The sequence below is a fragment of the Paramormyrops kingsleyae genome, chromosome 7 (assembly GCF_048594095.1).
Source record: "Paramormyrops kingsleyae isolate MSU_618 chromosome 7, PKINGS_0.4, whole genome shotgun sequence".
In the NCBI taxonomy this organism is placed as follows: Eukaryota; Metazoa; Chordata; class Actinopteri; order Osteoglossiformes; family Mormyridae; genus Paramormyrops; species Paramormyrops kingsleyae.
In genome coordinates, this window is record NC_132803.1 from 1,705,926 (window position 1) to 1,731,972 (window position 26,047).

General features: G+C 43.6%; 1 pseudogene; it reads right to left on the bottom strand.

The window, feature by feature from the left end:
* Positions 1-121: 121 nt before the first annotated feature.
* On the bottom strand, positions 122-24,845 carry LOC111836249 (uncharacterized; annotated as a pseudogene).
* Positions 24,846-26,047: the final 1,202 nt, after the last annotated feature.

Genomic DNA, 26,047 nt, shown 5'->3' on the forward strand with positions numbered 1-26,047 from the left:
TCCTTCTCAGTCAGCACCACTACTTTAGTCATTAGGAGCAGAATGGACCATAGCAGCTGATACCACATTGGAAGGAAGTGTATCCAAAGAGCTCAGAAAGCACTCCACCCTATCACTGACCAAAGAATAATCTTTTTATTCAGGCTAGAACCAGTTGAGAAGCACAGTTCAAAGCCACCCACTTGCAGCAATCACTCATAGGGGTTTGACAGGATCAGATCCAGATTAAACATTAGGCATCTCAGGAGATACAAGCCATGGTCTGTGGCTACAACCTACACATAATACTTATATAGAGCAAACTGGACATTAATCACACCATCACTGCTTCCCCCCACCCCCCTCCCTCTACCTTGTGTGAATCCGCTGGTGCTTTTTTAGGTTTGTTAAATGACTGAAGCTCTTCCCACACTGGGAGCACTGGTAGGGCCTCTCCCCTGTGTGAATCCGCTGGTGGTGCTTTAGGTTTCCTACTTGACTGAAGCTCTTCCCACACTGGGAGCACTGGTAGGGCCTCTCCCCTGTGTGAATGCGCAGATGAATCTTTAGGGTTCCTACTTGACTGAAGTTCTTCTTGCAGTACGAACATGGGTAGGGCCTCTCCCCTGTGTGAATCCGTTGGTGTTCCTTTAGTTTTCCTAAAGCACTGAAGCTGTTCCCACACTGAGAGCACTGGAAAGGCCTCTCCCCTGTGTGAATCCGCTGATGCTTCTTTAGGTTTGTTAAATGACTGAAGCTCTTCCCACACTGGGAGCACTGGTAGGGCCTCTCTCCTGTGTGAATCCGCTGGTGGTGCTTTAGGTTTCCTACTTGAGTGAACCTCTTCCCACATTGGGAACACTGGTAGGGCCTCTCCCCTGTGTGAATGCGCAGATGAATCTTTAGGGTTCCTACTTGACTGAAGTTCTTCTTACAGTAGGAACAGTGGTAGGGTTTCTCCCCTGTGTGAATTCGTTGGTGCTCCTTTAGTTTTCCTAAAGCACTGAAGCTGTTCCCACACTGAGAGCACTGGAAAGGCCTCTCCCCTGTGTGAATCCGCTGGTGCTTTTTTAGGTTTGTTAAATGACTGAAGCTCTTCCCACACTGGGAGCACTGGTAGGGCCTCTCCCCTGTGTGAATCCGCTGGTGGTGCTTTAGGTTTCCTACTTGACTGAAGCTCTTCCCACACTGGGAGCACTGGTAGGGCCTCTCCCCTGTGTGAATCCGCAGGTGGATCTTTAGAGTTCCAACTTGACTGAAGTTCTTCTTACAGTAGGAACAGTGGTAGGGTTTCTCTCCTGTGTGAATCCGTTGGTGTTCCTTCAGTTTTTCTAAAACACTGAAGCTGTTCCCACACTGAAAGCACTGGAAGGGCCGTTCTCCTGTGTGAATTCGCTGGTGCTTCTTCAAGTTTGTCAAATGACTGAAGCTCTTCCCACACTGGGAACACTGGTAGGGCCTCTCACCTGTGTGAATCCGCTGGTGGTGCTTTAGGTTTCCAACTTGACTGAAGCTCTTCCCACACTCAGAGCATTGGTAGGGTCTCTCCCCTGTGTGAATCCGCAGGTGGATCTTTAGGGTTCCTACTTGACTGAAGTTCTTCTTACAGTATGAACATTGGTAGGGCCTCTCCCCTGTGTGAATCCGCTGGTGATCCTTTAATTTTTCTAAAGCACTGAAGCTGTTCCCACACTGGGAGCAGTGGTAGGGCCTCTCCCCTGTGTGAATCCGCTGGTGCTTCTTTAAGTTTGTTAAATGAATGAAGCTCTTTCCACACTGCGAGCACTGGTAGGGCCTCTCGCCTGTGTGAATCCGCTGGTGGTCCTTTAAATTTCCTAAATGAATGAAGCTTTTCCCACACTGGGAGCACTGGTAGGGCCTTTCCCCTGTGTGAATCTGCTGGTGCTTCTTTAGTTTTCCTAAAGCACTGAAGCTCTTCTCACACTGGGAGCATTGGTACGGCTTCTCCCCAGTGTGAATTTGCTCATGCACCCTTAGGGCTCTTAAATCACTGAAATTGTTCCCACACTGGGAGCACTGGTAGGGCTTTTCCCCTGTGTGAATTCGCTGATGCTTCTTTAGGACCCCTGCTTGAGTGAAGCTCTTCCCACACTGGGAGCAATGGTAGGGCCTTTCCCCTGTGTGAATCCGCTGGTGACTCTTTAGGTTTGCTAAATGACTGAAGCTCTTCCCACACTGGGAGCAATGGTAGGGCCTCTCCCCCGTGTGAATTCGCTGGTGGTCCTTTAGGTTTCCTACTCGACTGAAGCTCTTCCCACACTGGGAGCACTCGTAGGGCCTCTCCCCTGTGTGAATTGGCTCATGCTTCTTTAGGGCTCCTACTCGACTGAAGCTCTTGTCACACTGGGAGCACTGGTAGGGCCTCTCCCCTGTGTGAATCCGCTGGTGATATTTTAGGTTTATTACCTGACTAAAGCTCTTCCCACACTCGGAACACTGGTAGGGTCTCTCCCCTGTGTGATTCCGCTGGTGGACCTTTAAAGCTTCTAATCGACTGAAGCTCTTCTCACACTGTGAGCACTTGAAGGGCCTCTCTCCTGTATGAATCCACTCATGCTTCTTTAGGTATCTTAAATGACTGAAGCTCTTCTCACACTGGAAGCACTGGTAAGGCTTTTCCCCAGTGTGAGTCTGCTCATGCTCTTTTAGGGCTCCTACATGACTGAAGCTCTTTCCACATTGTGAGCACTTGAAAGGCCTCTCCCCTGTGTGAGTCCGCTCATGCTTCTTTAGGACTCCTACCTGACTGAAGCTCTTCCCACACTGTGAGCACTTGAAAGGCCTCTCCCCTGTGTGAGTCCGCTCATGCTCCTTTAGGACTCCGACATGACTGAAGCTCTTACCACAATGGGAGCAGCAGAGAAGTTTCAGTATCACTCCAGGGTCAAACTTCTCGGGGTGGGATTTCTTGATGTGTCTCTGGACGAAAATCTCTGACGTATAAGGCAGTATAGGACAGTAAGGACAGGGGAACTTGTTCATTCTCCTCCCTGGTATGATATCTTGGACTGAAAGGCATGAGGCATGAAAAAGAGTAAGTTTCAAATTGGGTATTGAGAAGAAAAGTGATGGATTCAGGAGAAATCCATGGCAGTCTAATTAACAGTAACCCAGATTGCAGACAGCACTAGATATCTGTGTGATGCAGCATGTGGAACTTTGGAAGGTGTTTTTTTTTTTTTTTTTATAGTCACCTGGGATTGGAGGTCTGACACCCCCAGTCAGCTTCATCTCAGTCACGTCCTGAAACACTGTTTCTTCTTTCACCTCCCCATTAAAGACGGGACACACTGTACTCTCTGCTTTCTGAGGAAAGGAGAATAGAGTCAAAAATTCTTCTGTAAAGAGTTCAACTGGTCTATGGGACTGAAAGCAACATGTTTCAGCATCACACAAAGAAGCAGGGCCAGATCTACCAATGTCTTTACCAGGTATCATACAGGACACATTTTTCCTGACTGATACTGAACACAAGCTGCCCTCAAGCTGCTGCTCTCTCTCCACTCCTAATCCATCTAAGCAGCTCACTGCTGAAGGTACTACAGGGTAAAAGCACAGGTGACATGACAGCAGGCCTGTGAAGGTGTTTAGATACAGACTCACTGTCATAGATACATGGTTGGAGGCAGGACACACAGAGACTGTTTAAAACAGGGGTGGCCAATCTTATCTGCAAAGGGCCGGTGTGTATACGGGTTTTCGCTGCAACTGTCTAATTCGATTACTAATTAGAGGACTGATTGGCTGAAGAGTCCTCACACTTGGGTTTGAACAGCTGACCTACAGGTTATCCCAAAAACCTGCATACACACCGGCCCTTTGCGGATAAGATTGGCTACCCCTGGTTTAAAATCCCAGATGACTTCAGAAAGGTCAAGGTTCATGCAGTTGCCTGGATACTAACAAGCAAGACGAGCAACCTGTGAGTGCAGAAGGCAGCTGGGCCCCACACCAGCAGCGCTCCATTTCGCCTCGTCAGGGCTGCTGTGCCCGGCCCCGTCCACATCCGATATGAGGACGTCCTGCGCTTCCTCCTTCACATCTGCCACACTTAGCTGGGGAGGTTTCTGGTCCATGCTGCAGCTGGCCACAGCCCTGCAGGGGGACGTCTGTGAGCAGAAAGGGAATGATGAACATGCATTGAACCTGTTCATTTAGCAGAATCCTGATACAGATGATATATCTGTCCTGCAGCATCAGGCTCTGAGCTCTGCTCTAACTGGGTTAGCAGGTTGAAGATCTGAAGCACCTGGAAACTTGTCCTGCCTAATGTGGAAGTTTGTGGCTCTGTGAGATTGGATTCTGTGCCTGTGATCAGAAGGTTGTCAGTTCAATTCATATCACTGTTGGGCTCTTCAGCAAAGCCAGTAATGCCGAAAACTGCCCCAGGGGTGCTGGATAAAAGGCTAACAATAGGTCTCTAGTTGCCGGTTGGGCGAACACAGGCGCGAACTGACTGCCGCTGCTCGCCGGTATTGAGTCTTTCCTGGATCTGGATCTGCCCATTTGCCCATTGGACGTTTAAGTTGTCCGATCCTCACTCACAGTGTGGATCAGTTGCATTTTTATCTGGTTTGTGTTTATCTGGACTCCACCATCGCTTGTTTTCCAACCTGCGACGGGTCTCCAATATTTGGCGGCTGAGCTTCTCCGGCTGCGTTTCCACCTGTCTGAACATCCGCTGACTATACCGCAGCTTTATCCGAACATCGCTTTCTGCCCTCGCCGGAGATACATTCACCGTGGGTCCCGTCGGGGTTTCCGGACCGACACCTCGAAAACAATAAACTCCATCTGGTCCAGCTCACGCCGTCCTCCATGTAACTCCAGCAGGACTGTCGACCACAGTGTGCTAGCAAGCCTAGCTCGATCGACTAGCACTACTACTACTCTGCGTGAAACTTCAACTGTCAACTTCCTAAACATCCGCTCACTTAAGAGCAAGGGACATCTCATCCAGGATCTCTTGATCGACCGTAAATTTGACTTTTTCTGTCTAACTGAGACATGGCAACTGCCTGATGACTTTTCTCAGCTTAATGAATCTACTCCTCCGGGGTTTGTTTACATGTCTGAACCCCGTGGTTCTGGCCGATAATTTACCGTGAAAAATGGAGAGTTTCGCCAGTGTCTGTTCAGGCATTCGGGTCCTTTGAATCCACTGTATGTCAACTGTCTGGATCCTACCATTATTGCAACTGTTTACCGTCCCCCTAAATCAAATACTGAGTTTTTAAATGACTTTGCTACTTTTCCAACACACTTATCTACGTTATCGTCAAATATAATATTGCTGGGGGATTTTAATATACACATGGACAATAATAATAACCCCTTTACAAGAGACTTTACATCTTGTCTCGAGAGTTTTGGACTTCAGCAGCACACTGATGTTCCGACTCACTCTAAAGGCCATATTTTGGACTTAATTTGCTGCTCTAGTGTTATCCCCTCTGATTGCACAGCAGTTGAACTCCCCATAACTGATCATTTCCTCATCTCATTTAAAGTTGAACTCACATTTTCTGTTCAGAAGTTCCCTCGTTTCATTTCCTTTCACCATATTAAGAATATTAATCTGGATTTACTTATTTCTAGCATTAACTCTCTTATGGACATTCCCAGCATATCCACCCCAGAAGAGTTAGTTTCCTATTATAACTGTGGGCTTCGTGACATTCTTAACTCTGTTGCCCCATTAAAAAACAGATCTGTCTCTTTTTGTTTTTCTGCTCCCTGGTTTACATCTGAACTTCGGCTTTTAAAAACCAAAGGACGCCAACTAGAGAGACTTTACAGAAAAACTGGACTCACTGTTCACAAAGAGATGCTCAAAGACCACATATCATACTACAGGGATTATATTGCTCAAACTAAATCCAACTATTATTCCCATATAATTTCATCCAATAAGTGTAATACTAAGGCATTGTTTTCAATACTAAACAATATTACCCGACCCCCGGATTTTCTACCATCCCATCTTTATTCTACAGATCTCCGCAATTCCCTTATGTCCTTCTTTAATGAAAAAATAGAGGATCCATCAGGACATTGGGTCAACCTCCACTTGTAGCTCATTTGAACTCCATTCCCCTACTCTGACATTTTCATCCTTTCAGCTTCCCTCCCTTTCAGAAATTTCAGATATTTTCTGTAAGTCCAAGTCATCCACCTGTCAGTTAGACCCTCTACCCACAGATCTGGTTAAAACCTGCCTCCCTTCTCTGATTCCCCTCATTTCTGCTATCATTTACTCTTCTCTCACCACTGGAACTGTTCCTCCATCCTTCAAAACAGCTGTTATAACTCCAATACTGAAACGACCTGGTGCTGATCCTACTGACTTCAATAACTTCCATCCAATTTCTAACTTACCTTTTATCTCTAAAATTCTTGAAAAAACAGTAGCTATTCAACTTCATTCCCACTTATCTTACAATAATTTGTATGAACAGTTCCAGTCTGGTTTTCGCCCTCTTCATAGCACAGAAACTGCACTTATAAAAATCACTAACGACCTACTTATGGCAGCTGACTCTGGTTTACTAACTATTCTCATTCTTCTTGACCTGAGTGCGGCCTTTGATACCATTTGTCACAACACCCTCATAAAAACATTATCTTCTATTGGTATCAGACACACTCCATTACACTGGATCAAATCCTATCTCTCTGGCCGTACTCAGTTCATTCAGCTCAAATCTTTCACATCTCAGCCTTCTACTGTCACTTCAGGTGTGCCCCAGGGCTCTGTCCTGGGGCCCCTCCTCTTTATTATCTACCTCCTTCCCCTTGGCAATATCTTTCGCAAGTACAATATCAGCTTTCACTGTTATGCAGATGACACCCAGCTCTACTTCAGTAGCAAACCCAACTCTTCCACTTTATCTTCCTCCATCACTGATTGTTTGGCAGAAATTAAGTCCTGGTTCTCTTTAAACTTTCTCAAACTAAATAATGACAAAACTGAGGTTCTTCTAGTTGGAACTAAATCAGCACTATCCAACACTGACAGTTTTTCTCTAGTTATTGTTAACTCGTCTGTTTTCCCCTCACCACAGGTTAAGAGCCTGGGTGTCATCCTCGACAGTACCTTATCCTTCCAGTCTCACATCGATAACATCACCCGGTCTTCATATTTCCACCTACGTAATATTAATCGCCTACGTCCTTCCCTTACCCCACGTTCCACTGCTGTTCTTGTTAACAGTCTTGTTACCACTCGCTTGGATTATTGCAATTCTCTCCTCTTTGGTCTCTCTAAGAAATCCCTTCATAAGCTACAATTGGTACAAAATTCAGCTGCCCGTATTATCACCCGAACCCCCTCCATCCATCACATCACTCCCGTTTTGCAGGAGCTTCACTGGCTGCCAGTTAGGTTCTATATTGACTTTAAGATCTTGTTAACATTTAAGGCCATCCACAACCTTGCCCCTCCATACCTGTCCGACCTCCTACAAGTTGCCTCTCCCTCTCGCACCCTCAGATCGTCGTCCTCCATCCATTTCACTATACCCTTCGCTCGTCTGGCTACCATGGGGAACAGAGCTTTCAGTCGCTCAGCTCCTCGACTCTGGAACTCATTACCATCTGAGCTCAGAAACAATGACTCACTTCCTCTCTTCAAATCAAAACTTAAAACCCATCTGTTCAAGCTGGCTTTCTCTCTGTGAATTTAGTTGCTTTGTCTAATTTAACCAATGTTTTTATCCCTGTATTTTTGGTATTATTGTGGTTTTATCATTTATATTGTTCTTTTTGCATTCACTGTACAGTGTCCTTGAGTGTCTAGAAAGGCGCCGATAAATAAAATGTATTATTATTATTATTATTATTATATCAGAAAGACTGGACATGTGAAAACTGCAGAATTCCTTTATACTTCTGAAGAGGATGCAGTCCTGGAGGCTGGAGCTGCCTCTACTCGACATGTCCATGGCCTGACCTGAAAGAACAAAACTAAAGCTGAACTTACCAGCTTGGGGATCAAGTGCAGCCAGTCGTTCCGTGGCTTTGGTGAGAAGCCCACAAGTCACGTTCACGCTGCTCTGTTAGTAAATGCTTTTCATCTCCTCTGTCTGTCGTCCTGAGTGCAGCTAAAAAAAATGTATATTTAGTTTGATGTACCCACCAAGCTAAAGTAAAAGAGTCATTGCCAGATATTAGTCCTCCAATGCACTAAATGAACAAGCATCACTAAAACAGTGACAAACTAAATGATGTGGGAACGACGGTGGCGGTCTATTCCCCGGACGACCTCATCACAGCCCCCCCCCCCCATCTAATTCCTAATCCTCCCACACCCCAACCTCTACTATCTCTAGCCAACCCCCCCCCCCCACACTCCCCATTTCCCCAAAAATACTTTATTAAAAGTACATCTTCGTGTGACTCATCTCAATGTAATCAGGTTCACCTGTGCACATGTGACTCTGGCTGCCTTCTCATGTGACACCACTAAGTGACTCTGTTCATCTTTGGTGTGATTGGTCTCAAAATTTCAGCAGTTCCAGATCTCAGGCGGAGGGGGGCATGAGGGGGCGCTTGAAGGGAACTTTTTATGCCTTATGTTTGGGTGTCACCCATTTTCAATATTTACAAAAACGAAAAACTGTACAAATACTTATTTTTCAAACCTGAGACTCAGTGGCCTTCACTCGTTTTTTGTAAAGAACAAGTAAAACGAAAATCCGAATGCGAGTTGGTGAGTAGATAAAATGACGTGATTGATGGAAAAAAAAATCCAGAGGGTAAAGATGTACACAGATTTACACACACATACTTTTCTATGAAATATGTACTGTTTGAGTCTTGTATGTAATAGACCGCATACTTGCATGTATAAACAGGTGAAAATGACACTTCAAAGTTCATTGTGTCCTTTCGTTATGTGTGTGTGTGTTGATGGGTGTGTATGTGTCTACTCCTAGTGTGCTCCATGTTTCCCTTCCATCCTTCTCCTATCTCCATAAGGAGCCTGAGCACAACAGTGGTGTTACAGTAGATTTTAGGCTGGACAGGAACTTGTTTAACATCAGGAGGCTACAGGTCACCTACAAAGCTATTTAAACAGGTCCTAGAGCTACAATACACTGATGACTGTGCACTTGTGTCTCACTCCCCACAAGACCTTCAGACCGTCCTTGCAGTCCCTGTCAAAACTTATAGCAGGATGGGCTTATCTGTCACACCACAAAAGCAGGGGCGATGTACCGGGGGGAACCCTGAAACACAACATTTAGCAACAGCCAGTCGCAATAGTGTTTTTAAAACATATATATATTTTTTTTATTAGTGCCATTTAATTTGGATTAAAAACATGCTATTGCTTTCTTTAAAAAATATATAAATATCAGGAATGATGTCCACCAGTAAACACAATTGTGCTTTTCTTGACTCAAAATGTGGACACATGAACCTTGCTCTCAAAACATGTTGTAAAGCTTTTGCATCAAACAAGTTTAGTCTGCTCCTATATTTACAGAGCTAAGAGTATGAAGTATGTTAAGTGTGTTCTGGAGGTGAAGAGAGTGTCAAAATGATGACAGTGAAGCTACAAACTGAAGGTGTGGTGATGGATGTTGTTACTGCCCTGCAAGTTGGATGTGAGATGGATGAGAAAGGAGAATTCTGGAGTGAGTTGCACGAAGTGGTGGAGCGTGTACCCAAGGGAGAGAGAATGGTGATGGGAATGGTTCAGTGGGCATGTTGGTGAAGGGAACAGAGTTGATGAGGTGGTGATGGGAGGGTATGGTGCCAAGGAGAGGAATGCAGAAGGTCAGGTGATACTGGATTTTGCAAAAAGGATGGAGATGGCTGTGGTGAATACATATGTTAAGAGGGAGGAACAAAGGGTGACATATAAGAATGGAGGACGATGCACACAGGTGGATTAAATTCTATGCAGGATGGTTAATCTGAAGGAGACTGGAGACTGCAAAGTAGTGCCAGAGGAAAACATAGCCAGGCAACATAGGATTGTGGTCTGCAGGATGACTTTGGAGATCAAGATGAGGAGAAAGGTGAGAGCAGAGCCAAGAATCAAGCAGTGGAGTTTGAAGATGGAGCACTCTAAGGTGGAGTTCAGGCAGGGCACCTAGAGAGTGCTGTTGTGTGAGGAAGTCAGGAGTGGCAGAAAAGTATGTAAAAGTGGTACAGGATGTGTATGGGTTAGTGTGACACTGATTAGGCCTGTGGTAAGAATGAGCGATGCATTCAAGGTGGAGGTGGGAATACATCAAGGATCAGCTCTGAGCCATTTCTCGTTCGTTATGGGGATGGACAGGTTGACAGATGAGATCAGACAGGAGGCCCCATGGACTATGATGTTTGCAGATTACATTGTGATCTGCAGTGATGGAGCAAATTGAGGAGACTGGAGAGGTGGAGATATGCTCTAGAGAGGAGAGGAATGAAGGTCAGTAGGACTAAGACAGAATACATGTGTGTGAATGAGAGAGAGGACAGCAGAAGGATGCAGGCAGTAGAGTTGGTGAACGTGGAGGAATTTAAATACGTGCGGTCAACAGTTCAGAGTAACAGGGAGTGTGGAAGAGAGTGGCCAGGCCTCTCTTGTAATTATGGGGGGGATAAATCAAATCCAGCTAATACAACCCCCCCAATAATCATGTTTCCCCCCCCTAATGGGTGGAGACCTAAACCACCACCCCCCCCCCCCCCCCCCCCATGTTCCAGCCAAAGTTATGCCCTTGCTTGCTGGTAAAACAAAGGTAAATAAATAAAATGGAATGTTGATTTACGCATGCGCTGTAGCGGTTCAGCGTTCATTCCCCACCCCCGATCCCCATCAAAATTTTAGGGAAGTGCATTGTTAACAAACATGCACCTTATCGTGATTATGACGTGCTTTACAGAAGAGATAAGATCTCTTTTCTTTTGTGAAAGCGATGCCCTTTCGTAACAATGTGCTTAGGACCCCGAAAAGCCAAGTCCTTTTTAGCGTACGTCTTTTATTTTAGCTGGCTCCTCAAAATTGACGAATCTGCTTCCGTCCCCAGCAAAAATAAGAGGATGCATATCGCGTGACCGCACTTGTCACTAGTTAACAGAATCAGCACTTAAACCATAACACCTGCACCGAATATCGGCATCTGGATCCAAGCTTTTTATTATTTGGTATCATATCGAAAAGAAAACCAGTGGTATCACCCGTCTATAATACTCACCCTACATCCCTCACAATCCTTCCTGCGCGTCTCTGCTGCCGAGCAGAACCTGACGTAATGACGTAACGACCACAAGGACGTATCACGCAATACGTTAAACGGCATGACGGACGACACTGAATTGTACATATGTGAAAAGTCCCAATCTTAGTTTTTCATTTCAAGCATTAGTGAAAAACAACTGTAACTGTATAATTTCATATATTTCTATCATTACTAAGTGTGTTTCTATACGCTTCTGAATTTTAGTAAAGGCATACATTTATTAAAACTGATCACGTTTTTATGAATTTAAATCTAAAAATATTTGTCGATATTTGAATGACCATATACAACAATTACATGTTCTCAAAACATCAAACCCGTAAATATTCAATAGTCATTTTAACTGTTAATATTTCAAAGATGTAAAAATACCTAAAATATTCCTTCTGAAAAGCAATTAACCAAAAACTGCGATTTGTGAAATTTGCATTTATTAATATATACACAAAGGTAAATTAAATTAATTACCCAATGTTTCTGTGGTGTCTTAATGGTTAGGAATGCACACTTTTAATAGAAAGATTGGTTCGAATCCCTGACCAGCAAGGCACCACTGAGGTGCCCTGAGCAAGGTACCGCCCCCAAGCACTGCTCCCCGGGCTGCTGCCCCCTGCTATGTCACGATGTCACATATGGGTTAAATGCAGAGGACACATTTTGTTATTGTGCACTGTGTGCTGTGGTGTGTCAACAAGGACCACTGATCATCAAATTCAATTAATTCAATCAATAATAACCCTGTCGCATGCTCTTCCTCATTAAGTGCCTTTCCACCATCATACCGATGCCCAAAATATCTTGCATAATGGGACTAAATGACAACAGGCCAGTTGCTCTGGGATCTTTGGTCATGAAGACCTTGGAAAGACTGGTTCTTGCCCATCTGAAGGACATCACTAGCTAACTAAGGCACCAATGCAAGGATTTGGTTTGTGGATTTCTGCTCGGCCTTTGACATCATCACCCAGGAGCTCCTCCACTTCAAACTCACCCAGTCCTCTCTGCCTGCCCCCACCTGTCACTGGATCAGCAACTTCCTCACAGACAGGAAGCAGCAGGTGAGGCTGGGGAGACTCAGATCCAGCTCCCACAGTCAGCACTGGTGCCCCCAGGGATGTGTGATCTCCCCACTGCTTCTCTCCCACCACACCAACGGCTGCATTTCCAAGGACTCCACTGTCTAAGTCCTCAAATGTGCATATGACACAATAGTCACTGGATTCATCAGTAATGGTGACGTGTCCGCATACAGGTGGGAGGTTGAACACCTGGCCTGCTGGGGTGGTCATAATGACCAGGAGCTGATCATGCTCAAAACCATGGAGATGACAGTGGACCTCAGGAGGAACCTCCCAACACTGCCAGCCCCCCCCCCCCCCAATCAACCCTGACTGTGTTTCCCATGAAAACCTATTTTGAGATGTACAATCTCAAAGGACAACAAATGGGAGACCAACATAATCCTCATCACAACAAAGGGCCAGCTTAAGCTGTACTTACTGCACCTTCAGAATCAGGAAAAATTATTGATCCCGGAAGGAAATTGCTTAAGTTCAAGCTGCCACCGAAGCCAGTGATGCCCTTTTACGCAACATTCAGTGAGTCCAGCTCAAGTGAAGCACTAAGAAAAAAAGTCCAGCAACGAATAGTCAGGTATGCAGAAAAGATCATTGGCATTATCCTGCCCCCCTCCAGAACCTGTACTCATCCTTAGTCAGGAAACGGGCAGAAAATCACCATGCACCCCTCATACCAAGGAACTTCTCCTCTCTACCAGGCGCTAAAGATCACTGTACGTCGAAACAAAGAGGCACAAGAACAGCTTCCTCCCACAAGCCATCATCCTCATGAACAGTTGACCCAGTTGCCTCTGCTCAGTTTGCACTGTTACCCTCTTAACAAGCAATACCTCATTGCTGTAAATAACTCAATGTGCTTTTTGTACTGTTTTGTACATACTGTACTCATTGCAGCAGTTCCTGAACTGTCATGCAACTGTCAGTGTCCTGCACTTGTTATACATTTATTGACACATTCACATCAACCGAATTGTATGTGACAATTGTCTTGTCATGTCTCCTGGCAACTGTGTATGTATCTGATGGACGTATGGAAATCATTTACAGCCGGAGACAAATTCCCTATCTGTGTCAATATACTTGGCCAAATAGACCTGTTTCTGGTTCTCTGCCTGCAACCTTGGGCAGTTTAAGCGGCAGGAAAAAGGACGCCTTTTAACGGGAATACCACGGCTGGCCACTAGAGGGTGTGTGGGTATCAACATTCATGAACTTTTACATCAGGTCTAAGTCTGAGACTGGTATAATAAAGTATCGTTTGCAATAATTCGGGTATTTGATCAAAGGATGATTCCGGCTCAATTCAAAACATGGTCCATGCTCAAAGGGTTTTATTGAGCTTCAAATCTGGTCTCATAGTTTGTGGTGAAATGCGCATGGTGATGGAGACAAACTGCACTGTTTTCAAACTGCTGTTTGTTGTTTAAAATATGAATTGAATGAATGCTTTTGGTCATTTAATTAAATACTTAAACAAAGAAAGCTCAAATGTCACTCAGTTAGTGCACTTTATGTTATCTTTCTATAGTTCACACACTTCTGTAGTATACTAGAGGCGGAATTATTCAAGTCATCAATCATTCAGTTATAAAACCAGAACACAAAGAAACAGGAAATAGAAGCAAATCAGCCAAGGAAACAATAAAGTAATAAAGAACTTGCTAAATCTGTCAAACTAGCTAAATGTGAATATCTGAAATATGTTGTTGCTATTAAAGGTATACCAAAACTTATATTTTTATATTTTGTTGTAGTTTGAGCTAAGCTTAAACTTCTTTCGAGTCAGAGTTACATGTGTGTTTCTCGGCATACATTTAGTAGCCAAAATTGCACATTATCTAACATGAAGGAAGTTACTGAGTAATCACTGTCATGGGTTACTCTGCAAAATAAATTAACAAAATTTCCGGGTGCTAAATACTTGGCAATTTGAAGGTCAATAAAACCCTTAAAACAGCAAACACCTTTCTGCTTTTTCAATATGTTGTAAAGGGAACCTAGAACGTTCAAGTGACACAATGAAAGTGACAATATTTTTACACCCATTGAGATTCCACCGATATGGACCATCGATGAGAGAAATTCATGATGTTTGGTGACCTGTAGTGCACCCCTCTTCATAGATTAGAGAAAGACACCAAGTGCACTTGTAGGGTATGGAGTGATGAATACATGCCAAATGTTTGGGGACCATGCTAACAATATTGACAGAGATACTGCCTTTGAAATACTAGTCAAAATTGAACAGGGACACATGTTTAGAATTTTTTTATCTTAAGTTAGGTACAAGATACAAGCTAAATAAAGATACATCTGGAATTTGGCCAAAGACTTGTATATCGACATTTTTTTTTCCAAGTGCCTAGGTGTTACCATTGCAAAGATACAGGAATCTGAATACAGCCGACCATAGTTTGTTTTGAGAACAAAGGAAAAATGTCATTAAATTTCAAGGCAGTGTAACTCCTAAACTATATGAGCTAGGCCACTAGAAATTTTTAGATTTTTCATATTGGCCAAGGGACAAACAAAATACCACATAATGGATCAATTCTCAGATGGTTGAGCATGGACAATACCAAATATTTCTTGAGTTGAGCCAGAATGACCCCAAATTTTTTAAGAATGATACTGAATTATTTGTGTGTTGAAAAAAATGTTTCATTTGCCAGCCCTGTAGAGAATGGAAAGTAGAGGAATTTTCAATAACGTGAACGCATCTTGAAAAAACTTTAAGTCACTATCTCCAAATCAGGAAAAAAGCACACAAAATGAGTGTAATCAAGGCTCAGTAAAGCTATTAGACAGCAGCTGTCAGGGATTTGCGTAAAATGTAATTACAGTCTGCTTCATACAGGTGGAAAGGGCAAAGTCAATAATGCTAAAAAAAGAAGATATTTTACAGACAACTAAATGTGTTCAAAAGTTGGAAAGTAAACAACTTCAAAAACTTTTCTTCAAAATGCTATCCCAAAAGCATTAGAATCAAATATATCTGAAACAAAATCAAAATACTGTACTTGCAAATGGGTGAACATTTTATTATTCATTCATTCATTTGATCATTCAATAATATATTTAGAATTCAAGGGTGCTCTTGTTTGGAAAGTGGATCACTTATTTGTCACCTTTCCCCTGCAAAATAAAAGCATCTTTTTCTTTGGATTTTCTGTGAGAACTCAAATACACTTTCAATTACTTCCCAAAACTGGAAACAAACTGTGCATGAGAACATAAAATGGTAAATTACACCACAACAATAAAGGACAGGAAGAACATGTACAGCCTGCCATTACAAACTAAAGGGAAAGGTTTGTGTGACGCCCGTCCAGAAAGATGTAACAAGAGGATCAGCCTGTGATGGACCTGAGCATCTGAGTGTGCTTCCTACCCAGCGATCAGGTATTCCTGTAGGACTGTGGGCGGGGGGGCAGTAGTTAAGAAATAAATGATAATATGAGATTATTCATGATACTACCCTGGGCTTTACCAACAATGCCCAGTTTGACCAATAATAAACATGACTACTCCCTACCTGGTCCCACTCAGATACCCCAGCAGGACTCTGAGCATAACCCATCCAGCCTGCAAACCCCCCTGATTCAGAGAGGGGCTTCCAGCAGCCTGGACCAGCCTCTGCTACAGCAGCATTTCATCATGTGTCAGCATTAGGGTCCCTTCCGGCAGCTTCTCTCTGCCTGCATGCACTGTACTGTAAAGCCTGCAGTTGATTCCTCCACAGTCAGCACCTCGACTGCGGCCACTAGGAGCAGCATGGACCATGACAGCTGTATACAAACTGTATGGAAGCATACTCAAAGAGCTCAGGAAGCACTGCACCCTGTCACCAGGTCAGCCAAAGAATAGCATGTGTGGGCTGAGGCTAGAACCCCAGCAGAGAAGCACTACTCAAAGCTATCCACTTCCAGCAATCCTTTACAGAGATTGGAGAGGACCAATTCCAGAAGAAACCTCTTGTCTCTCTCACATTCTCCTCATTGACTGAAGCTCTTCCCACACTGGGAGCACAGGTAGGGTCTCTACCCTGTGTGAATCCGCTGGTGCTTCTTTAGGTTTGTTAAATGACTGAAGCTCTTCCCACACTGGGAGCACTGGTAAGGTCTCTCTCCAGTGTGAATCCGCTGGTGGTGCTTTAGGTTTCCTACTTGACTGAAGCTCTTCCCACACTGGGAGCACTGGTAGGGCCTCTCCCCTGTGTGAATACGCAGGTGGATCTTTAGGGTTCCTACTTGACTGAAGTTCTTCTTACAATAGGAACACGGGTATGGTCTCTCCCCTGTGTGAATCCGTTGGTGCTCCTTTAGTTTTCCTAAAGCACTGAAGCTGTTCCCACACTGGGCACATTGGAAGGGGCGCTCTCCTGTGTGAATTCGCTGGTGCTTCTTTAGGTTCCCCACTTGACTGAAGCTCTTCCCACACTGGGAACACTGGTAGGGCCTCTCCCCTGTGTGAATCCTCTGGTGGTGCTTTAGGTTTCCTACTTGACTGAAGCTCTTCCCACACTGGGAGCACTGGTAGGGCCTCTCCCCTGTGTGAATCCGCAGGTGGACCTTTAGGGTTCCTACTTGACTGAAGTTCTTTTTGCAATAGGAACATGGGTAGGGTCTCTCCCCTGTATGAATCCGCTGGTGCTCCTTTAGTTTTCCTAAAGCACTGAAGCTGTTCCCACATTGAGAGCACTTGAAAGGCCTCTCTCCAGTGTGAATCTGCTGGTGTTTCTTTAGGTTTGTTAAGTGACTGAAGCTCTTCCCGCACTGGGAGCACTGGTAGGGCCTCTCCCCTGTGTGAATCCTCAGGTGGATCTTTAGGGTTCCTAATTGACTGAAGCTCTTCTTACAGTGGGAACAGTGGTAGGGCCTCTCCCCGGTGTGAGTCCGTTGGTGCTCCTTTAGTTTTTCTAAAACACTGAAACTGTTCCCACACTGGGAGCACTGGAAGGGTCGCTCTCCTGTATGAATTCGCTGGTGCTTCTTTAGATTTGTTAAATGACTGAAACTTTTCCCACACTGGGAGCACTGGTAGGGCCTCTCCCCTGTGTGAATCCGTTGGTGGTGCTTTAGGTTTCCTACTTGACTGAAGCTCTTCCCACACTGGGAGCACTGGTAGGGTCTCTCCCCTGTGTGAATCCGCAGGTGGACCTTCAGGGTACCTGCTTGACTGAAGTTCTTCTTACAATAGGAACACTGGTAGGGCCTCTCCCCTGTGTGAATCCGTTGGTGTTCTTTTAGTTTTTCTAAAGCACTGAAGCTGCTTCCACACTGAGAGCACCGATAAGGCCTCTCCCCTGTGTGAATCCACTGGTGCTTCTTTAGATTGGTTAAATGACTGAAGCTCTTCTCACACTGGGAGCACTGGTAGGGCCTCTCCCCTGTGTGAATCCCCTGGTGCTTCTTTAGTTTTCCTAAAGAACTGAAGCTCTTCTCACATTGGGAGCAGTGGTACGGCTTCTCCCCAGTGTGAGTTTGCTCGTGCACTCTTAGAGCTCTTAAATCACTGAACTTGTTCCCACACTGGGAGCACTGGTAGGGCTTCTCCCCCGTGTGAATTCGCTGGTGCTTCTTTAGGACTCCTGCTTGAGTGAAGCTCTTCCCACACTGTGAGCACTGGTAGGGCCTCTCACCCGTGTGAATCCGCTGGTGGTCCTTTAAGTTCCCTATTCGACTGAAGCTTTTCCCACACTGTGAGCACTGGTATGGCCTCTCTCCTGTGTGAATTGGCTGGTGCTTCTTTAGGGCTCCTACTCGACTAAAGCTCTTCCCACACTGGGAGCATGGGTAGGGTCTCTCTCCTGTGTGAATCCGCTGGTGGTCCTTTAAGTTTCCTACTCGACTGAAGCTCTTCCCACACTGTGAGCACTGGTAGGGCCTCTCCCCTGTGTGAATCCGCTGGTGATACTTTAAGTTTATTACCTGACTGAAGTTCTTCCCACACTGAGTGCACTGGTAGGGCCTCTCCCCTGTGTGAATCCGTTGGTGGACCTTTAAGGCTTCTAATCGACTAAAGCTCTTGTCACACTCCGAGCACTGGTAGGGCCTCACCCCCGAGTGAATCAGCTGATGCTTCTTTAGGTTTCCTAAGTGACTGAAGCTCTTCCCACAATGGGAGCAGCAGTGAACTTTCTGTTTCACACCAGGACCAAACTCTTCAGGGTGGGATTTCTTCATGTGTCTCTGGAGGAAAGTTTCTATAGTGTAGGATGAGGGACAGTGAGGACAGGGGAACTTGTTCACTCTCCTCCCTGGAATGAGACCTTGGACTGAATAATGAGACATGAAAAAGACAAAAGATGAAATTAGGTAATGGGAACAAAAGTTATGGATTCAGGGGAAATAAATCCATGAGCAAGAATTCAGTAAAACAGACTGCAGACAGCACTAGGTATCTGTGTGATACAGCATGTGGAATTTTCTGGAAGCTGATAGATGTTTCTATAGTCACCTAGGTTTGGAGGTCTGACACCATCCAGCTTCTCCTCAGTCACGTCCTGAAACACTGTTTCTTCTTTCACCTCCCCATTAAAGACGGGACACACTGTACTCTCTGCTTTCTGAGGAAAGGAGAATACAGTCAAAAATTCTTCTGTAAAGAGTTCAACTGGTCTATGGGACTGAAAGCAACATTTTTCAGCATCACACAAAGAAGCAGGGCCAGATCTACCAATGTCTTTACCAGGTATCATACAGGACACATTTTTCCTGACTGATACTGAACACAAGCTGCCCTCAAGCTGCTGCTCTCTCTCCACTCCTAATCCATCTAAGCAGCTCACTGCTGAAGGTACTACAGGGTAAAAGTACAGGTGACATGACAGCAGGCCTGTGAAGGTTTTTAGATACAGACTCACTGTCATAGTTACACTGCTGGATGCAGGACACACAGAGACTGTTTAATTCTCATCTCATGTCACTCCATTTCACCTTGTCAGGGCTGCTGTGCCCGGCCCCGTCCACATCCGATATGAGGACGTCCTGTGCTTCCTCCTTCACATCTGCCACACTTAGCTGGGGAGGTTTCTGGTCCATGATGCAGCTGGCCACAGCCCTGCAGGGGGACGTCCATGAACAGAAAGGGATGAAGAACATGCATTGAAGCTGTTCATTTAGCAGAATCCTAACACAGAAGATGTATCTGTCCTGCATCATCAGGCTCTGAGCTCTCAGCTCTGCTCTAACTGGGTCATCAGGATGAAGATCCAAAGTATCTGGAAACTTGTCCTGCCTAATGTAGTGGTGTGTGACTCTGTGGAATTGGATTCTGTGCCTGTAATCAGTCAACTGCTGCAGGGACACTCAATAAACGGCAATAATAGCATAGCAGAGAGACAGGACATGTGAAAACTGCAGAATTCCTTTATACTTGTGCAAATGGCAAATAAAGTCTCATCATCATGGCTGGATGGACTTCTGAAGAGGATGCAGTCCTGGAGGCTGGAGCTGCCTCTACTCGACATGTCCATGGCCTGACCTGAAACAACAAAACTAGAACTGAACTTACCTGCTTAGGGCTGTAGTGCAGCCAGCCTTATTCTGGCTTTGCTGAGAAGCCCTCAGGTCACGTTCACGCTGCTCTGTTAGTAAATGCTTTTCATCTCCTGTCTCTGGTCTTGCATGCAGCTAAAAAAAAAGGAAACTCGGTTTGACGTCCACACCAAACTAAAAACAAGTCATTACAGCAACGGGTCTCCAAAACAAGAACCTCAACCTGTACACCAACGTATCTGTTCATCCAACTGTCTGCAAATCCACTCTTCTATGGCTGTGAAATCTGGGTCACCTACAGTCACTACATTAGGTTACTCGAGCAGTTCCATATAGGGTGCATGCAAAGCACCCTGAGTCTGACGCACTGTGGTTCAATGCTTCACACCCATATACTAGAAAAGGATAGAATCACCAAAAATCAACTACAATGGCTTTGCTATGTAATAAGGATCCCTCAGAACCAACTGCCCCGCAGAGTTTTACAGACAATTACATCAAGGCCAATGCTCAGCAGGTGGGAAGAATGAAAGATTTAAAGACCAGATTAAGGTGTCTCTGAAAAGGTGCGGGATTAGACCGGACAGTCTACAGAATGCTGCCGATGACCGTAACACCTGGCCTATAATTCCCATTCCCGCCAGCACAATTATCTGGTCCAATTCCCACTTCAATGTCAGCACCATCGGTCATGCACAGCCAGTGTTTTTCCTGTACAGGGAATTACACGGTGCCTCTATCTTTCGACAAAACACTGTCGGGCATCTTCAAGGAAAAAAATACTTTCTAACAAGCGTTGTTCTCAGTAGATTTCTGTCATTTTGAACTGCACCTGCAGCATTAAGTCACCACATCAGTAGTACCAATATGGCAGTGCTGTATCATAATCAGCACAGTGTCCCGGGAAAGGCGCTACCTTAACTACCAAAGAGGAAGAACACTGCTGACATTTTCCTCGAAACAGCATCTTTTTTTTCCCTGTGTGTCCGGCAGCCCTGATATTTTGCAGCTATTCAAACAGGTGAGTATAGAATATAATATATTTTCATCCAAGAATGTATAGCTTCTTAAATAGGTTTCCTAAATGAACTTGCGTCTCATGAGTGTGTCGTTTTCAGCTTTGCAAATACAGCTCGTAGGATCTGCGATTACTTTACCAAGCGAGTTTGCGAGGAGGATGATCGTGAGGGCAGGTGAAATGGTGCGGACTTCATCTGATAGGTGCTTAAAAAAATTATTCATGTTACTCACTAGATGTGGTGAATTTGTGCAAGAGATGAGTCAATGTGAAGGTATTCAATTACCAAGTTATTCGGAGTGGATTTTATGTGGTAATTTAACTAAGATATTTGTCAAAGTCAGTAGCTTTTTCCTTGGCTTGCCGAGGTAACCTGAGGTAAAAGGCACTCCTATTGTTTCTCGCTGGTTATTTTGCAATATGTTTTTTTTGTCTTACATTAGTCCTTTAGAAACTCCCTTTTTTTAAAGTACAGACACTCCTCACTTAATGAGCTACCTATTTAATGGTCGCCCAGACTGACCACCAGTTCTACAGCCAGTTGGTATTACACGCTGTATGAAAGGGTGGGGCAGCATCTCAGCGCCATGCATCTCATCTCTCATCACTCTTCCTCACTCTCAGTCTCGTTCCCACAGTGGCTCAGTATTCACTACACTAGCATATGCAACCTCTGATTGCTTGTATTTAAAGTATGCAAACCTAAGTAATGTGTATCAGACCTGATTTCCTCTTCTGTTTATTACAGTATACAGTATAATACTGTATAGACATTTATAAAAATACAAAAAATGTTATGAATGGTGCAAAGGTGACATTAAAACAATACCTAAAGATGGCTGACACAAACCCACTACCAGTACAGTGAGCTTGTAAGAGACGGCTCCTCGCTTATCCACCGATTTGTGTAACGATCTAGTCGTAGGAACAGACCTCGGTCGTTAAGTGAGGAGTGTCTGATTTAAAGATGAGCTCCTCCGATTTTTCGCTGATGCAGATTTAATTAGGATAACCTGAAGCAAAACATCTACCCAAAGTTTTATTTTTTCTTTGTGCTTAAATTATGACATTTATATTTGGCACAAAATGTTCTTATTTGGTACAACACACCCATATTTGTCTATTATAAATGAAAATCATTAATCATTTAACGGGTCTCCAACTCCGGTCCTGGAGAGCTACTATCCAGTAGGTTTTCTATCCTACCTGGCTTCTGATGAGCCACACCTGTTCTCAGGTAAATACCAGGACCAGGTGTGGCTCATCAGAAGCCAAGTGGGACAGAAAACCTACTGGATAGTAGCTCTCCAGGACCGGAGTTGAAGATCCCTGATTTAAACCCTTGTCACTGGCATCTGTGTGGAAAACGCAGAGCTTTGTGAAGAGTCAAAAAAGCAAACTGAGAAGAGTGATGAATTTTCCCCAACCTCTCTACTTCTGCAGATGCAGTGAGACTGAAGTCTTTATAATGTTTTTAATGTCACCCATTCTTTAAGAAGGTCACTTGAGGTCATCCGCCCATTCATGAAGCACTGTTGGATAAACTGACGGTCTCTTATAGAAAGTTACTTCTGCCCTCTACCTTGCTGGATTTTGGTCATTGCCAGTGACTCCTGCTTCACCTTATTATTCCGCTGTCTCAGAACTTTGAGCCTGGAAGCAGCCTGCCTCACAGTATAGCAATAGGCAGTCATAGAAAATGTTTAACCTGGACAGAATAATCCCAAAGAATATTGTTTTCTTTGAAAAATGAACTTCACTTAATTTCACTGGAATGTGATTCCAGGACTTTTCCTGCACAGGGCCTCTAAACACCAGCAAGCATATTTTCACGCATTTAAATGATATTCATGTTGATCTAAAACTCTGCTGTCGATATGTGTAAGCGTAACCATTTCAAAACCTCTAAAGTCACCCTAGTAACCGCTACATCTACCAGTGTATTTTTTGACTTGATCATTAGTAAACCATGTTTGGCAAATCAATACCTCACTGACTTTTTAAACTATTTTAAATAAATTAAGTGATCTTGTGATAACATTTATTGTATTCATGGAATGGCTGAGGAGAGGTTTGGGAACTGAAGCAATGTTCTTCTAGCCATCCAACGAGATATGATGACTTTTTGAAGAACATTAAAAATTATTATTAGTTTTTATTGTGTTACTCTTAATATGTATCTATTTCTAGGTTAAATTGTGTTTTTTTGTTCTGAGCAAACATATTTACTACCCAGATAATTACCTTTAAAGACTTCCTTTGACTGTGGAAGACTTTTCCACTATACTGCATATATAGTGTTCTTCTTCACATCTTTATTAGGCCTACATACATTAATAACTAATAATAGTAAAGTGACTGGTTTAAATTTCATTTTTACATTTACTATCGACTGCAACTATTCATATGCAATGTAATATATCCCCCATTAACGTTTCCTTTAAGAGACGTTTGGTTTCCATATGTTTGTCTAAAACAGAAGAGATGCATTACTTGACAACTATAATAAACAGTTTCTCCGACAAAAAAAAAAAAAAAAAACAATACGTCGCAATGTGCGTGTAGTTCTCTTTGCTGGCATAGAAACTCCAGCATAACACCCGGACGTGCCTGACGGCAGCCGGCCGGACAACCATGACAAATATCAGCAGGTCCCTTTACTGCTTTTTATGGCTGCCGTGTCAAACCGTACATGCACGATTGGATCAGTTACTGTCCCATCAGTGTGGGAATTGACACGCAATCTACCCGGCCAGCCCCACATGCTTGGCCTGTCTGCTGCGTCGTCAGCCTCGACGCCTACCTGCCACACGCATATACTGTATAGGTGCACATTATGGGACGCCCCCGGGCTCAAAAACCCTCGTTAAATTTGCGCGTCTTAAGTACCTATCATCTGTTTTATGCGATGCACAAACTGCGATGTATCCCGGACAGTCTATTTGCGAGGGTATACATTTGTGCGGCAGGGATAATTTGGCTCAACTTAGCAGTAAAAGCCGGCTCTTTCGGTTCTTCATTTATTACAATTTCTGGCTATTATAATTATTACAATTAATGCTGTCACCCGTCCCTTATTACAATGCTGCCTCCCATATTATACGGGACAGACGGCAACTCTTTTTATAATTCGGCTAGAATTAGCAATGTTGAACGTTGTAAATTACCGTTTCGCTACAGATATTATACATGGTGCATCTGGACCTTATGCATAAATGTATGTTATAATTTTAATGCTACGGTGATGTCCATATGTAATTAAATAAATACAGTCGATCCTCGAACAACACGGGTTTGGACAGCGCGGGTCCACTTTAACACGGATTTTATTTTCAATAAATGTATTATTTTTTTTGTCTCATGCAGTTTAAGTCATAAATTCATAAATACGTATAGGCATATATTTTTCTCATTAACATAAAGACAGTATGTATTACAGAAATATATTACGTAAAAAGTAAATGTTAAAAAAGTCCACAAAAGAACGGTGGTTCTGTTTATGGGACGACGATAATCATTTCCACATGAGTAGCTTAAATTAATCGTTATGAATTTCTTTTTCACATTATCTTTTGATTTTTGACATCTAGTGTTAGTGATAGGTATAACATCTACATCTACAGTGTTTTGTATTATATAAGGTAATATTGATGTAGGTACTGACAGACAGACAGACGATTCATCTTGTAAACTTACGATCGAAGTGCACTGCATTGACAAACGAAAAATAGACAACTTATCGTAATTATGACGTACTATCTCCTAATTACGTGATCAGTATCTCTTTTCTTTTGTATCAATTTGTTTCCGTAAAATTTTGCTTTGGGCCCCGAAATGGCTTATCCTGGCACCGTATATAGGCGTCGGGATCCCAGCCTTGGTATTATCTGGTAACGGACCGAAAAGAAAACCAGTGCTACCACCCGTCCATAATTACTCACCCTAAATCTCTCACATCTCTTCCTGCTACTCCGCTGCCGAGAAGAACATAACGTCAAGGCGTAATGACGTATTGAACACGACGACGTCTTACGCAATGCGCTTCATGGCTTTTTTGCCGGACGACGCTGAATTGTAGGTATATGTGGAGAAAGTCCCAATCTTAATTTTTCCTATCTAGTATTAGTGAAAATCAACTCTAATTGTATAATTCCATGTATTTGTATCATTACGAACTAGGGGTATGTACGCTTATGCGTTTTAGTAAAGACATACATTTCTTAAAACTAGTCACGTTTTTATTCATTTAAACTTAAAGATATTTCTGGCGATATTGTGCAAATAACTGAGCTAGATGTTACAATAACAGACAAAAGCTTGTACGTTGTTGAAAGAATATATGCAAAAATTAAATGTTCTCAAAACATACATCAAAGCCCTAAATTATATTTGATAGTCATTTGTATTGTTAATATTTCAAATATTTAAAATCACGTAAAATATTCCTTCAGAAAAGCAATTAACTAATTTTGCAATTTCTGAAATGTACATTTATTAATATACCCACTGCGCATAGTGACGTCGGAATGACATCTTTAATATGTCGTTTTTGGACGTCCAATTTTGGTCCACTGAAGGGGTTGTTTTGTAACGCCAGGCGACGTCTTTTTTTGACGTCTAATGAACGTCTAGTATTGACGGCCGTGGGACCTCCATGTATGGGCTATTTATAGTCCAAATGTGGTCGTTGTGGACGTCTTATAATACCAAAAGCAGACTAATTTTAGACATTGTGTATGTCGTGTCTCGACTAAATTCATATATAAATGAACAATTTCACCATGCTTTCAATTAAAACTTAAATTTAAATAATGTATTGCTGCGACGGGCAGATGGAGGTATCGCGAGCAGAGAAACACGAAGACTACTCTGCCGGGGAACATCCACTCAACAAATAATCCGTACAAGGATTACATCAGGCACACAAAGAGCACCAAACATAATTACATGTAAGAAACACAAAGTTGTCAGACAACGAACTGTAAGACGCATCCACGGTGGGACATTTATGTAAGCTAATTACACACGAGGATCAGACCGGGTACACACAAGACACATGTAAACACATGTGCAACAATAAGGAATTACCTATTAATTAACAATAACAGCAACAACACAACAATGGCTATTTACAACTTCACGCGGGGCATGCTGGGACACGAGCCCCGCCGGTGCTACAGTGTATACAACAGAACAGTACAGAGAAAAGTATCA